This window comes from Phalacrocorax carbo, chromosome 1, assembly GCF_963921805.1.
Source record: "Phalacrocorax carbo chromosome 1, bPhaCar2.1, whole genome shotgun sequence".
Classification (NCBI taxonomy): domain Eukaryota; kingdom Metazoa; phylum Chordata; class Aves; order Suliformes; family Phalacrocoracidae; genus Phalacrocorax; species Phalacrocorax carbo.
The window spans coordinates 42,697,794-42,708,562 of NC_087513.1; the positions used below are offsets into that span (position 1 = coordinate 42,697,794).

Genomic DNA, 10,769 nt, shown 5'->3' on the forward strand with positions numbered 1-10,769 from the left:
AAGGTTAAGATCAAGCCCTCTTCTAAAACTATAACCTTCCAAAAACATCCAAAGTCACAATTAGCCAGACGGTGCCTAGGGTTACAAGAAACAAGACAGAAAATTCCTTGCAGCAGTTTAACCATGATCTATGTAGGAGACCAAAGCAGGAGAAAGACAGCAAGTAACCAATAAAATTGGAACAGCTAGCATAGCTGGAATTGCAGGAGAAAGTAGACAGGTCATATTATCACAAGAATACAGTAATCCCAGATGTCTTTTCCTCAATAAAACTAACAAGCAGAAGGCCCTCACCATTCCACTTACTCAGAAGAACGGATGAAAGAAGCAAAAAGGCCACCGCAACATTGGTGTCAGAATATGCCATTAGGTTAGGCAAGTGATGCAAGTCATCTTCACTCACAAAAAATACGCCTCTGTTAGTGATGTGCACATTACATCCACCTTAAGTACGTCAGATGTCACCTACACAAAGCATGGCCAGATGTTCAGTCACACCAAAGTAACCCCACCTGCTGCTTCAGGCAAGAATTTAACAGCTTTGCTCAGTTCTCCTTCTGTTTACCTCCTCCACATTACCATAACTTTCATGACATAGCCTGACTTGGAAAAGTGTATGATTGGGGGGGGGGGGGGGGGCAGAGAAAGCAATACCACAGAGAAGCGCAGAGCACTGTAAGCTCTCCCCATAACAGACAGAAATATCAGAAGAGCGCATGTATCTTATTCAGAGACTTATGGTCTGGCATCTGGAGAGCTGGAAATCATGCAAGTCTAAACACTATTATTGATCTTGAAATTTATTCTTGTAGACCTTGGATCTTGGCTCCCCAATACAAGACCTAAATGACGACTTCTGATGCACAGACCTCTCTCTTTCCCTCCCAAAGAGGGAGAACATTAAGAAGAATGAGCATTAAGGGAAGAGAGCATTTCTACATTAGCCTCTGCTGCAGCATAACCAGTTACTCAACTGTCCTGCTCATACTAGCAAGATTTAATGTATTGTCCAAAATTAGGCAGATCATGGTATATTATACTCTGAATAAATATATGTTGGCCATATAGCACATGCAAAAAGCTCAGAGAGACCAGTCAAGGCTAAATTATCACTGCATTTGCCCCAGGTTTACAGTGCAAAGACTGCTAACAAAGCTTAGCTGATGTGCTGTACCTCCACGTGCCAACATCGGCTAGAAAGAGAACCAATGAATTCACACTGAGTGGATGCCTGTTTCTGACCCAAGTCTACAAAACTTTTTCTCTGCAGTTTTTCCTCCCAATGACACTAGCTATTATTTGAGGTCTTCAACAAATAATTTTCAAGCTTTTATTTTCAACTCTGCTTCAGATTCTGCGCAAACTTTGTCTCCTCCAGACGTGGGTTAAACATATCAGTAATTACTCAAAGTTTGCTAAAAGGAACAATAGCTGTGCCACTTTTCTTCAATTCTTGTCATTTTCATCATGTTACTATTTCAACTCAGACCACCCCTATATTTCTAGGACTAGCATACTAGAAAAAGTTAAAGTTTCCCTTAGTTACCATCCTATACGCATCACCTTAATGTTGGTGGATACTGTGTTCTGTATTTATACATGGACTATGTATTAATAACATCAGCATGTTTTAAGTATTTAAAGTACATATTTTTTTAAAGTTACTTAGTCTTCTAGATTGTAAACAAAATAATTCCGTAATCTTGAGTGTCCAATAGTCCCTCAAAGAGAGCAGTGCAGCAGCTTCCAGGACTAGTGGAAAAACAGGGTAACACTAGCACTAGCCATGTTAGAGTACAGAGCAGGTGACTTATTCCAAAAACATTAAATTATACATCCACCTATTCAGGGGAAGAGAGGTCCACTTTCCAAAGTGCTTGGCTGACTTCGCAGGCTCTCTTCGACTGGAAATGACGAAAGCCTGAAACAAAGCTTCCCTGGTCCCCCACGCCACCTCCACCCAGCACCGCTCCTAGCAATTACAATTAGTTTAGCTCCTAACTGTAACTCCAGAGAGTAAACGCTCAGCAAAGCACACACACGAACACAGCTTCACATTCAGCAGCCAGGGTGCAGGTGACAAGTCAGACAAGGAGTTGGAGCTGCTGCCTTCTTCCTACACAAGGAGCACGAAGATTATCTGGGCCCGTCTACAAACTGAGATACACACCAACAGTAAACTGTCTAAGAAAGGACAAATCAATGAATCCATCAAGCAAATGAGCTGCCTCATTTTCACGCTACACATGTGAGGAGGAAGAAAAAGCTAAATGGTTCATACTCCGAGTCAGGCCCAAGTAACATACACTGCATAATATACAATAAGTCCTAATAAATTTGCTTCAACAAACATCTTCCATGCATTATGTAGTTGATTGCACTACTCTAAAGGGATATTTAAACTGGCTTAGTTCAGTTTAGACACAAATAAACTTGTTCTTGTGTTAGCTTTCCAGTGGAAAATTATGCTAAAATATCACAAGAGATCTCAATTACGCAAAAGAAACTGCCTACCTCGAAAGCCTTATAATGGAGCTCTTATCAGACAAAAATAAAGTCACGCAAGGAAGGAGGCTGGCAATCTCCTAGACCCACGTTAAATATTTGTTTTCAGGCTGTAGTCCTTCTCTTAGACTAGTTCTCCAGTGACAAACAATGGTAAACCCACTCTCCTGGTACAGTATGGTGCTGTAGCATTCAACTCCCACAGTTGCAAAACAACAAACTGCAGTTTATGCAGACTCACTGGTTTAATGTCTAAACAATATCCTAGCTATCCCTCTGTGTTTAAGAACAGTATTTGCTTTATGCAACATAAAGGTTCACGAGACACTAAAGCCTCCATTACGAGCAAACTGCCTCCTCCTCCTCCCAGCAGCACCAACATCCCGCCGTACAAGGAATAAGACTCACACCCTGCTCCTTTCCACCACACATATCCATGCATGGAGGGGCAGGCCACAGCAGGGCCCTTGGGCAGTCACCTCTGAGACAGATCTAGAAGGAACTGCTTGAGCATGGGGTGAAAAATTTGTGATTTATTTGAGACTGAAAGCAGCATTTTTCCTTAACTCTGGGCATCTGCTCTACAGTATTTACACCGCCTGCAGAAACAGATCTTGGAGGGCCTCTCATGCTATGGCCTGCTTCAAAGAAAACACTGGTCCATAAGCAGGTATTTGCCTCAAAAAGGAAGACAAAAATATGCTATTTAGTACTGAAAAGGGCTTATATCTATCACTGCATATCCTCATACCGAGTGATCTTTTCCACTATACCACAACTAGACAAGGGAGACTAAGCTCTCAAGTAAACATGTTTCTTAATTCAGTGCCACTTGAAGGGTATACCATTACAGGTTTACATCACCATCATAGGTTTTTTCTGTAAATTTGCAAAGACTGCAAGAGCAGAAAATCTGAATTTATTAACTAAAAAACTGAGATCAGTCAATGCAATATTTAAGCAAACATCGCCCATGTTTTACCTAGAAAAGTACTCACTTTGCCTGTAAAAGCCTCTTTTTTACTGTGTGTCTTAAGTAATTTCAAGCAAAGCAAGTTGCTGTGTACCTGGCAATAAGTGTTTCACAAATCTTAAAATGTCACGTTTCTCCTTTGGAATGCAACCAGCAATCTTTTATAATTCATGACATAGACACCAACTGAACCTATAACTTACCACACAAATCTTGTATCAACAGCGTAACACTCTTTCTAAGTAGTATCATTTAGTTGTAATGAGCTGTTTGTCTTAACTCTCCATCTGTACAAAAGACAACATCTAAAAAACATCTTTTTGAGGTCAACCACTGAGATGCGGCCCTCTGTAGGTACTTAAAAAAGGACCCACCGTACATGACCTTAAAGGTTCTTTCCAACTTAAATGATTCTAAGAGACAAACCCAGGTTTGCAATGATGTTTCTGCCATTTGAAGAGTCAATTAAATCATTTACAGGTGTTATTTGTTACTTTGGAGGTGAAGCGTATCCTTTAGTCTATTAAAGCTATTCCTAATATAAATGATGTCCCAGCCACAGTCAAGTACCCAACTCAGTAAACTGGACCACCCACTTACTATCAGCTCCAAACCGTTTAATATTAAAACCAGCCTATTTTCTCCGATGTACAATTCCTTAAATAGCTAAAACCGTCAATCAAAAAAGATACCTACAATATGCACAGTTCCCAAAATTGTTCAAGAACACTGAATTCAATAAAAATATTTTTTCACATTTAAATGACCAGTAATGTAGCTGCACTTTCAAGTCCAAGCCTTTTAAAGAGCAGCCTGCTGGTTTTTAAATTAACCTTCAAAATACCATAGCTTCAGTTTGCAGGCAAGCAAAAGATAACTCTGGAAGAAACAAGCTGTTTCCCCTTATCTCAACTGAATAGTCATATTAACAACTTCTGCAGTACTAACACACAAACACTGGGTGACAGGATTAATGCACTGGAAAACGTATGAACATACAGATAGCATATAAGCTAGCCCAAGCTCAAATGCAACAGGAATGCTTTAAAATGGATGAATGAATGGTTGGATGCAAAAAGAGGAAGATCAGGCACCCACACTCTCGTACTGTGTCAAAGTCACCAGAACCATAAGAACTTCCAAAGCAGGATGTAGCATTTTCAGTGGATGAAGGATCAGTGCTGCGCCCTGTGCTGTGGGAACAAGCTGAGATAAAACCTCACCTCCACAATTAAGAGTGTGAAGAAAATGAGGTTTATTTATTCCTCTCCTAGCACCCGAAGTCCAAGCTACTTCCTCAATACGAAAGTCTCACTTCCCAAATGCCTCTTACCATCTGTCAAACACTTTTAGCTGCTCTCAAGAGGCTTCTTCTGCTACTATATACATTACATCTGCAACAGATTTTCTTGTTGTAGAGTACAGATGGAATAAAACATTGTTTTGTAACAAACATAGCAAAATACTGCACCGGATTTCAACTGTGTGCGATCCAGAACCAGTTACTCCGAATAAAACACTTCTGACTAATATATCCGCTGCTAATCATTGCCCTATTACGTGCACCGTTTCCTAAACATCACTCACTCAGCTTATGGGGTTCAACACTGCACATACACATTCCTTTTAAAAGTCAATGTCAGTCCTCAAAATAAGCTCCACAAAGTCTCTCTACTACGGTATGAAATTACAGAAATTAATTTGTTGAGACAAATTTCCAGAAAAGCATGCAACTTGCTGTTCCCACAAGCTGGCCAAGTGTTTGTTTTAAGATAAAGCTATCCAGAGCTGCTTCTACTGTGTTTAAGCTGATGGAGCTTCTTAGGCAGAGAAACCATCCTTGATTAGAAGTTCATTTATAAAAACATCCCAAAATGAGGCAGACTCTTCCAAGTCCAGGGTCAAAGCAAGTCCACAAAGCAGCAACAATACATCTCTTCTACTAGTTCCCAATATCATGAAAGTGAATGTTAATTTTTCAAAGTAACTAATTTTTTCTACTTTACAATTAGACCTTCCAACATTGAAAAAAACTTGCGAATGTCACTCTAGTCTCAATATTTGCTCACACGTTTTCAATGCAAGCACGAGGCTTACAAAGCCCTTTGCATTGCTCCAGCTGTAAACTCTGAGCATGACTCTCCACTCTGCACTGGTGGAAGAGCTGACAGCAGCAGAGGGAAGGAAGGAAACTATTGACAGGCTGAAGATAAACAGAGAGGTTATCAGCTTTACCCAAAACAGGAGGCAACAACAAAAGAAATCACTCAAGCAAAATCCAGAAACAAGCCTCTAAAATTAATCAAAGCGTTTGGGAAAAAACTACTTCTGTTGCTGTGGGGTTTTTGTTTGCTTGTTTTTTTAAAAAAATAAAACAAAACTAAGACTGTGCCCATCACATATCTTAAGAGATGTATTTCTGAACTATGTTATCATCAACCACCTGTTAAAATAAAATTTAATGGTAAAGGCTGTCTAACAAAATAGAAAAGCTTTATTAATTCAACATCATTATGGCCACAACAGAACGGGAGGGGAATTAAAAAAAAACAAAACACAAAAACACCAAGAGTTCACTCAGTAGAAAATTGTTTGACATTTAGAAGTAGCATTTTTACTTCCTCACCAATTCACCGGAACAGCCTAGGTGAAGAACTATGCTGTTTCATTTCCTGTAAAAACAGGGACTGCATAAATACCCGCCTCAGAAAGCTTTCAGCTACTGCTCCCCTCCCCTCCAGCAGTACATCTATCGTACGAGCAAGATCTTCATTAATAGCACACTGTATCGTGAACCACAATTTACCTGACCAAGATTACCACATTACAGTTTGGGGAATGGGATCATCAGCTTCTGTGTTTGTACTACTTCTATCACATGTACACACTGAAGGAAAACCCTCACTCTTAGGAGGTAAGACTACCCTGTTACCCAGAAAACAGCTGTCATTATTTCTTCACTGAAGGTCTTTTTCTACCTTCCTTCACAACTCTCTGGTTTGTTGAACACTAAAAGTTGTTCTTTTGTGTTTAAGTATAAATTTGAGTAACCCAGAGCTTCATGTAGGTTCATTTAAAAAGCATAACCAAATTTAAAAAAAACCAAACCACACTGCTTGGCCCATTGGGAAGTTTTAACTATGTAATGTAATTTTTGCAACAAATTTATTTCCTGTTCTGAAACAGAAGCCCAAGAGACCAACAGATAAATTATGTATTAGACAGCCTAAAGTGACAGAAATTTCACAGCATGGGGAAGAAGGAAGAAAAAACCCTTAGAAAACTCCCCTGCAGGCTTCAGGAAACAGAAGTTGTGGGAAATGCAGTGGGAGGGCAGGTAGTAAAACAGTAGTCAGTGAAGAGATGAAAGCCTAATAACTGACTTGATGCAGTTTATTAAAACTTGGCTGAGTGCTCCAAGCAAAATATACTGGAGGGAGAGGGGGCTGGAGCACAACTTCGCAGAACACAAAACATGCATCATTTCTTGTACTAGATAATTGCACTAACATTTCTTTGCAAGCATAAAAGCAGATCAAAGAAAAAGGATAAGTACTGCAACACCCAAGAACCTTCTTTATCACTTCAACAGAATTTTAAAAAAAGCAATCTAAAAAAGAGCAATCTTCAATTAACTTTTCCCCCAAATTTACTTTCTATTAATTTCAGCATTTTATTTCCCTTTGGAGTAAAACCCTGAGATAATACAGTAAAAGCACTAATGAGAGCACAGCGGTCTGACTTTCTGCCCCAGTTCAGTTCCCCGTAAAAAGTGTGTGTAAGTGTCCAACATTTTTTTCCTGCAAGATCAGAAAATTCCTCCCCATACTGTAAAAGTTAACAAGCATTTATAAAATGGAGTTTGAAGTACCCCAGAAGTTCACGTTTGTGGCAGAAATACGAGCTGGGTGGCTCTTGACTGAAAAGTCAGTTTTCAACTAATTAGGCAGAGCAGCACGTTTAGAAAGAGCTCTTTCCCCGACCTGTGATTCAAGTAGGAAGATGATCTGTCTGTTGCCAGGTCTAAGCTATACCAGTCTCAACAAATTCAGTTTGCATACAACATTTTTACAACCCCACAACAACAGAAAAAAGAAGCCAAAGAGCCCACAAGTGACCACAATCACGCACCTCTCTTTTCTCAACTAGTGTCCATTTCGAAGCAGACTGCATTAGATCAGCATTTGGAAAGGAGGGCTCTCCAGCTGCGTTTTATAAAGTTGTATAATCACAAAACAAATTACTTCAAAGCTCAGGAGTTTTGATGAAAAACTAGTACATGGCTAAAACAACAAACACCCTCAGAATTTTGCAGGGAACTCCAAAACGAAACAGCACACAGAGAATGCCACCAGTCCCTTCTACAGCTACTCGATAGCCGACAGGTGACACCATATTCTTCTCTTCTCCTTTTTCCCCCCTTCATTTAAGACCAGCGCTACGTGAACTCTAAACTCTCACTAGCTGGAGAACAGACCTGAGGAAGACAAGTGGGGAGCAACACCCCATACACACCTCTCCCACTGCCCAGAGCGTTTGCTGTGGGCTAACAACTCAGTAGCAACTACTGTCATTTCAAATCTCTGAAAATTAGTTTGATACTAAGCAAGCATCAGCAGGGCCTCAACTGTGCCAAACACTTATTGGACCAAAGAGATTTATATTTCCTGTGATGAAGTTGAAATGATTGCAGTTAAGAAAACTTCCAGAGGAAAATCAGCAGTTTCAAGAGGCTTCCCGGCCTCAGTCCCAAGAACTCTGCTTTGTTCACTGCTGTGTTCACAAGCAGCAATATCTCACGTCAGAAACATCGCCAGTGACACATGGGAACCGACGGCTTTCCTCCTTTCAGAAAAGGAATTCTACACGGCATTTCTATAACATACAATTTCAGGAAGACTATTATTTTCTAGCAAACGTCTGAAGCTCACCTGAATTATCACCCAGTGCATTAAGCAAAAACGCCTTCAGAGCAACGCGCCAATGCACTCTTTTGGAAGCGAGCCATTTATAAGGCCTGCTAATAAAGACACCGAAGAGCGGCTGGCAGCAATAAGGGAGCAGCGACGATAATGGGGAGTTCGGTTTGGTTCCCCAAGGCACAGCTGAATCAGAAGGCGATTCCCCCAGCGCGGGGGGAAGGAGGTTACCGACAATCAAAGGAGCTAAATTTTAACCGCGCTCGGTACTTAACCCGACCGCCTTCAAGCCGCGCCTGGTGGATCCCCGTGGGCCCAAGGTGTCACCACGGCAATTAATAAAAGCGAGGCGACGGCGACGCCGTGCCCCGAACGCGCCAAGCGGGGCTGTGCAACGCCGCCGCCCCCCAGCACCGGCCCTACCGGCGGCCGCCAACAACCAACCCCCGCCCCGCCAAGGCCCAGCCGCTAACGGAGACCCCGGGGGGGGGCGGGGGGGGGGGGCATCACCACCCGCCCCCACTGCAGCACGGGCGGGGGCTACGGCCCGGGGCCCGACGGGGCCGTAGCACCCCGCCCTCCCGCCGGGCTCTCTCTCACCTCTCCCCGCAGCCAGCTCCGGCGGGAGGCAGGGGGCGGCCCGGCCGGTACCGGGTATGGGGTGGGGAGTGGGGGGGGCGGGAGGAGGGGGAGGGGGGCGGCCGGGACCCCTCCCCTCCCCGCCGCGGTGCTCCGCCTGCCGCGCGCAGCACCGAGCGCTCCTCCCCGTCGCCCCGCCCCTCTCCGTTCCGCTCCCCCCGCGCGAGGCGGCCGGTCGCTGCTTGATCCGCTCATCCGCCGCGGCGGGCGCCGGCGCACGCGCGCCCTGCCCCGCCCCCTCAGGAAGGAGGGAGGTGGGGGGTGGCGGCGGCGGAGGTTTGGGTGTGCTGGGTGTTGGTCGGCTGTGTGAGGTGTAACGCGGCTACGTGCGCTTCGGTCGCAGCAACCCCAGGCAGCGCTGCAGGCCTGGGGAAGAGCGGCTGGAGAGCTGCCCGGCAGAGAAGGACCTGGGGGTGGTGGTTGACAGACGGCTGAACACGAGCCAGCGGTGTGCCCAGGTGGCCAAGAAGGCCAATGGCATCCTGGCTTGTATCAGGAATAGTGTGGCCAGCAGGAGCAGGGCAGTGATCGTGACACTGTACTCGGCACTGGTGAGGCCGCACCTTGAATATTGTGTTCAGTTTTGGGCCCCTCACTACAAGAGGGACATTGAGGTGCTGGAGCGTGTCCAGAGAAGGGCAACGAAGCTGGTGAAGGGTCTGGAGAGCAGCTCTTATGAGGAGTGGCTGAGGGAGCTGGGTTATTTAGCCTGGAGAAGAGGAGGCTGAGGGGAGACCTTATCGCTCTCTGCTACTACCTGAAAGGAGGTTGTAGTGAGGTGGGTGTTGGTCTCTTCTCCCAGTTAACAAGTGATAGGATGAGAGGAAACAGCTTCAAGCTGCATGAGGGGAGGTTTAGATTGGATATTAGGAAAAATTTCTTTACTGAAAGAGTGGTCAGGCATTGGAACAGGCTGCCCAGGGAGGTGGTGGAGTCACCATCCCTGGAGGTATTTAAAAGACGTGTAGATGTGGTGCTTCAGGACATGGTTTAGGAGGCATGGGGGTGTTGGGTGGGTGGTTGGACTTGGTGATCCTAGAGGTCTTTTCCAATCTTAATGATTCTTTGATTCTATCTGTGGGAGTTCTTTCCAAAAGGCACAATATAATCTGATAATCTGGGCAAACCCCAAAACATTTTGGGGGGCACCTGGAGGGAGGCCGAGCCAGGACGCGGGGGGCTGTTGAAGTTCACAGTGTTGATGTTGTATGTCTTCCTTACAGGAGTAAACCCCTTTCTTTCAACCAGCACAATTCCTTCAACCAGAAACTGTGAACTGTGCAGAGGGCTGGAAAAAGTACAGACAAAAATAGCAGGGCAGCATTGTATTAATCATCAAGTCTGGTTTTAAGTGATAACTTGGGCAGCCAAAAAGTCATAACACTGGAATTAAAATGTGTTCTGAAGGATACCCGTAAATCAACAGGGGAGATGGTCACCAATTAACAGACCCAGCAGGAACCCTGCTTTGGATTATTTTTTTTTTCCACCTCAAAACATGTCCCCTCCTAGCACTTTTAAACTTGTCTTGGTAACATGAAACCACCATAAGCAGCTTACATATGTTACCATAGTTAAAATAAAATCAGTGTGTACCTCAGGTTTTCATCACCTGCCACCTGGCATCACTAAAACTCCTGCAAAATGCTGAATAACATTTGGAAATGCTGAGCGTCCTCTTTCCACTTATGTCAAGGGAAAGTACTGTCAGTGCCTTCAGAAAATGCTTGGCA

General features: G+C 43.9%; 1 protein-coding gene across 2 annotated transcripts in view; it reads right to left on the reverse strand.

Annotated features, from left to right (window-relative positions):
* Positions 1 to 9,228, reverse strand: part of OSBPL8 (oxysterol binding protein like 8) — a 95,362-nt gene extending 86,134 nt beyond the window's left edge. For both annotated transcript variants that reach the window (XM_064449853.1, XM_064449863.1), the window contains exon 1: positions 8,998 to 9,228. The gene's annotated coding sequence lies outside the window, so the exon portion shown is untranslated. The remainder of the gene's footprint in view (positions 1 to 8,997) is intronic.
* Between the last annotated feature and the right edge of the window lie 1,541 nt (positions 9,229 to 10,769).